Below are 5,572 nucleotides of genomic sequence, written 5' to 3'. Positions count from 1 at the left end.
TCGCCATTGTGTCGCATGAGCTCGAGGCAAAGAAAGACAGTCCAAAGAATCAAGAAAACAAATTTGCAAAACGGAATATATTCTTGTTTCTGTTAAAGCGCCCATACACTGGAGAAAATATGGGGAAAAAAAGTGAACAGCTTTGAGATTCATCCTTCTTGAAAGGCACAGACGCTTCTCCCGCAGATAGTTGGCATATTTGTTGTTCTGACCTCATGCTCTGTTACTTCCCATCTAGAGTAGTTGACCTTTGGAGACTCTGACTTAGCCATTTCTCAAAACTGAGCGCTCCTCTGAGACCAAACTAAAGGTATTAGTATTTGACTGCATGACCTTTCCTAAAGGCTTATGGGTAAAAGGAAGTGACCCAAGTGGCCTATGTGTCACGCGCAGATAAGTTGTGTCTTTCTGTGGCCACGCGTGTGTGCTTGTGCGTATACAGGATACATGTAATATGTGGCATTAATTTTTTCTAATCCCTATCAGAAAAACAGCAGATACAGCCTTTTCTTTATTTCAGTGTGACAGGGTTTGTCAGGGGAGACATAAACTCATTACAGTGCTCGATAAATTCAGTAAAGTCTTTTTTTTGTTTGTTCAGCATAAACAATCGATTTGCAGTGAGGACATTTTTCTACATTTCATACAGTGTGCGGGGGTGGTCACTTAGAGGGTAAGACTGACGTTCACCTTGTATTAAAATGGACATTACAAAATGTAAGCTTTCTTAAACATGTATACTTCAGATATATACATTAACACCACCACTGACTGATGACAAACAACATACACCATAAATGGATGTTCTTGTGTTTACATACATCAGTAAGGACTTGTGCACCACTGCTTGTCCACTATCTCTAAGTTCTCTTGAACTTAATTTTAGTTGCCGCAACAAAAGAATTCTTAAGATATAAATTCCAGAGATGAATAAAGTATATCTCATATCATATCATCTCGTCTTATGAGTAAATATGAATTTTTTCACTCATCTGAACAAAAGTAAAGATTTGTTTGCCTGTGCATCTACCATCATCTTTTCTGTTTTTGCATCTTTTAGCTCAGAGTTTTGGCTTTGTTGCTCTCTACTTAAATGGTTTACAGTAAGTCATTCTCACTGCTCTCGTTTAATGCCAGACTAATCCAAACTAACTGTTATGTACTCAGCAACAAAACAGTGTTAGAGAATAGCCAATTCATGTTGGGAGATTTGGCAGCTAAATTTAGAGGACATCTTCTTCAGGGACTATGCTAAAAATGGGAACATAGCTAATGGGAGACTCAGCGAACAGTCTGTAAGATTGATTGAATAAATGCTAAAGTTGACTTAATTGGCTGTTGTTTTCTAATGTTTGTCATAACTACTCTGAAGGTGGATCACATATCTCTCTTTTTTTAGAAGATCCAAAGCTGCCAAAAAAATAAAATCAGTTCACAGCTACAAAGAGGCCTTCATCCGAAACAAACTTGTTAATGTAAGAGAGACAGGCATTCGTTGCTACTTGTCCCTTGATTTTATAGGTATCATCTACTGCCTGATCTGTGTTATTGCAAACTCAGCATGTTCCCAATGTCTTGATAGATAATACTCTGTGTTGATACTACAATAATCATCTTCTCTTTTTAACAGAATTATTGTTGTCAATTGCAGATTGTAGATCCAAAGGTCAGCAGTAAGGCCCCTAATGTATTCCAATCAGAGTTTATTGGCATTTCCTCACTCCAGGCACAAAAGTAAAGGAGAATATGCTTTAGAATTTGTGGTGCATGAACTTTGGAACTGAATCCCTTTGGACTGAAGATCTGTGGGAACATTTGAAAGGTAAATGTCTATACATCTTTTCCAATTCACAATTCTGTTTATTTCTTTTTTGTAATGTTTTAATTTTGCATTTTACTCAGAAAAAATAATTATTGCTTTATTAATAAATGCTGGGTTATCCCATACAATATTCATTTTTAGGTAAAAAAAATACTGGAAATAATTTGTGATTAAGAATTATAATTCTAATTTGAAGACAAATTCAGCATAGAATTAATCTAAAGTGTGAGCCATGATATTTTGGGTAATTTCTGCCTCATCAGTGTCTGTTGCAAGTCCAAGTCTGACAGCCGTTACTAGTTTTTGTGGAAGCAGGTGTTATTTAAAACACAGGCATTATTTGAATATTGGCTTTTACTTGGTAACTTTTAATGTGTCAGTTTGGACATCTGTGCCGGGTTGTTTGTAACTGCAAAAAATGTAAAATATGTACAGGAGATGTGCTGGGTGTTTTTTTATTTGTTTAGTTGGTGTTGTTTTGTTTTTTCTTTCCCAATTTAGAAAACTTACATGTAATGTGAGAGCTGCAGAGGAAGGACAGAAAATAGAGCAGAAGACAGAAGCGGTCACCCAAACCAGAAAAAACAAAGAAAATAAGAGGGATAAAGGGGAAATATTTTTAGCAGTACCATTTAAAAAGGCAGTGACCAACACAGTTTAATCCAACCTCAGAACAAATAGGCTTGTGCATTGCTGTGAATGTGGATCAGAAGATGGGCAGAGGGATAATTGGTAAATTGTGAATAATAATGTGAGGATGTCATTACTGTAGACTTTGAAAGAGAAAAACAATGAATCACAACGCTCTCGTCAGCTCTGTCGTAGTATGTGACAGCAATGCTGCACACTAAGCATTGGTGGTTACATGGACGTACTGAAGCATAATGAATTATTAGAGACAAGGATGTGTGTAAGTCACAGAAATAACAACTGATTTAAAACAAGAACAGAATTGAACACAGAATGGGGAACAAAAGAATGAATACTCAGTTTAAATGCTGTTGAGATTGGAAAAACATGGTTCCATGCTGAGACCGATGACAATGCACAGTCACACGCAGAGCAGATGTTGTTGAATCTGGGTTACGATGTAGGCGTCTGGTCTCGTTGTAACATGTAGCTGAACGATGCACAACTCATCCAAGAGTGCACAAAACCCCCATGTGCATATGTATTTATGTGACTTGAACACATCGGCACCTGCTGCCAATTATCTCTAACTTTCCACCATCTGAGAGAAGATCATACTTGAAGCCACTCAGCTTCTAGGTAATAACAGTCTCCATTTGGGTGATTGAGTAGTTAAATAGGATACTTTGTGTCTTTTTTCCCTTCCTGCTAGGTACTTAGAATGGCATTTGATGAATGTGTGAGAGGCTCCAGATGTACCACAATGTGCTCCTTCAGGGGGAGCTTGTTGTCCGACATCACTTCCCAACCATTCAGTTTCCGTCATTTCAGTGCATCGCTTTGGAAATTTACAATGCTTGGCACCACACAGTATCACAGAGCCCCACAGCTGGGCATTTCGCATTTTATAGTTATTGGTAAATAGATGTAATTGAGAATGATATGTACTTTTTAAAAAATTATTTCAGTGATAATTTTTTTCTTTTCTTCCATCATGTTTTTAAGAAAAATGAAGAAAGGACTCTGGTTTAAATTCTTGCTATTTGGCTCACAACATTTTTTTTCCTTGTCATTTTACATGCTGTGTTTACTTTAATTTGCATCTTAGCTGTTGTACAGATGTGCATATCCATTTGGGGATGCATTTGTTATTGTTTTGTACAGTTTTCAGTTGCTCTGATAATTAAAGTCATTCTTTTGTAATTCTTACATCATAAACTGAGACAGTCCTCCTATATAAAGAAAATCCCACGGGCCATTTGTGCACGCTGCTTACTACACAGAGGGAATTAGGTTATGTAGCTATGGAACCACAAAGTTCCATTAGAGAGGAGATCTGGGTGGCTGAATTGGTTTACAAAACAGTGGACTTTAACATGGCCTGGGGCTTCTTCGACTCTTACAAACTGAAAGTCAACATCTTTGTAAGATTGTTCCTTAATTATTGCAGCCATGCCATGATAGCCAGTGTTGTTGCCAACAATCTTGTGTAAGAAATCCATCTACATGTTCTTTTTAAAAACATTTTTGTGAAATAACACACCTCTAAAGAGCTGGCACTTTCTTGGAAACATTATACTGATAATGTATTTTTACTGTATGAATCTGTATTAAAATTGGGGGGTTGCAGGCCAAGATTTAACCTTGACTATAACCTTGAAGAGATGCAATTGTTTAATATAAAACTCTATATACTCTCTATATAAAAACATATAGAGCTCTCTCATGCTCTCTTTATACTAAGCCTACAGATCAGAAATCATATGCTGAAAGCTTTCATTCAGTCTCTCTCAAGAAAAATAAGTGAATTCATCAGACTAAAAAGGATTTGTAATAACCCTGGACATTATAAAAGTAAATAAGAAGTCTTGCACAAATAAAAAAAAGAAGAAATTATCAAGGTAAATGCCTTTTATATGTATAAAATACATTAATATTAAATGCAGAAATGTATACCTGCAAAGTACACAATATACACACATCTATTTACTACATTCACCCCAAAATTCAGAACATTAAGGTAATAATTTTAAAATTATTGAAAAAAGGTAATATAACTCTACAGAAAACATTTGAAGAACAAAGTCCATGCTTACTGCTTCCACAGGAATTAACAGGGTAAGTAGCAGCCAGGTACTCCTAATCAAATTTACTTAATTAGATGATCATCAGCAAGTGTGACCACCTTAGATTCTTCCGAGGTCATTTAACCCCAGAACTACATCTTAGACTAAGATGTGAATGAATGCCAAAATTCATTACTTGTGAGAGAATTATGAAGTCATCGTGATCGTCGTAAGTGATGGTTCTGCAAGCTACTGAATCACTTAGTCTTTCACAGGACTGCAGAGAATTGTTTGGATTTTTTTCTTTTTAACTGTATTAAAATATATCTCAGTGAAACATACTATTCAAGCATCCTCAAACAGAAAAGCTCAGTTAAAAGAAACAACATATCAAGACACTTTCATGCAAAACATCCTATTTTTGTAAAGGCATATAAGTGGCTGAGTTCAGCTAAGGAGAGGGTAAAGAGGGCGAAGTCAGATCAGATTTGAGTTTTATAGTGGTTCCCAGTTTTCTTCTATATTTTATCTGTATGGTTTTAAAAATTTAATTCATATTTTACATAATTTATACTTTATTCGTACTCCGAAGCTGTTGTTGAATGACAAATTATAGAATGATGAGATTTAGTTTTACACAGTGTTGGGGAGTAAAGAAATATATGGAATACGTATTTGAAATACAGAATATGAGTAACTGTATTGGTGTAACAGTTACCGTTTAAATAGGTGATAATTAGAATACAGTTACTTTTATGAAACAAATGGATTACATGGCGGTCTTTTTGTGTTTCATATGTTAGGCTAACCCCTCTCGAATTTTGGTAATTCCACGAATTGCCGGAAACCCAAACAAAACGCGCAATAAGAGGCTCTAATGTTAGTATCCTGTTAATGTCGGTGGCGTCAGTTAAACAATGGACCCGGAGCCAGCACAACAGAGCCAGCAGTGCATGGGCAGGAATGCATTTCTTACATGGAAATTCCGACACCACTCCACATTTAAAGAAGAAAGGGATGGGCGAAATCTGACCGTGCAATGCAAACTCTGTTT

General features: G+C 36.1%; 1 long non-coding RNA gene across 1 annotated transcript; it reads left to right on the top strand.

Annotated features, from left to right (window-relative positions):
- The first annotated feature begins 847 nt into the window (after positions 1 to 847).
- Positions 848 to 3,813, top strand: LOC109202626 (uncharacterized). Its single transcript, XR_003220638.1, has 4 exons — positions 848 to 1,103; positions 1,400 to 1,475; positions 1,652 to 1,822; positions 2,324 to 3,813. It is a non-coding gene; the product is annotated as an uncharacterized LOC109202626 (long non-coding RNA).
- Positions 3,814 to 5,572: the final 1,759 nt, after the last annotated feature.

The sequence above is a fragment of the Oreochromis niloticus genome, linkage group LG6 (genome assembly GCF_001858045.2).
Source record: "Oreochromis niloticus isolate F11D_XX linkage group LG6, O_niloticus_UMD_NMBU, whole genome shotgun sequence".
Taxonomy (NCBI): Eukaryota; Metazoa; Chordata; class Actinopteri; order Cichliformes; family Cichlidae; genus Oreochromis; species Oreochromis niloticus.
The sequence above is the reverse complement of the archived record's forward strand: the minus strand, read 5'-3'. Positions and strand labels throughout refer to the sequence as shown.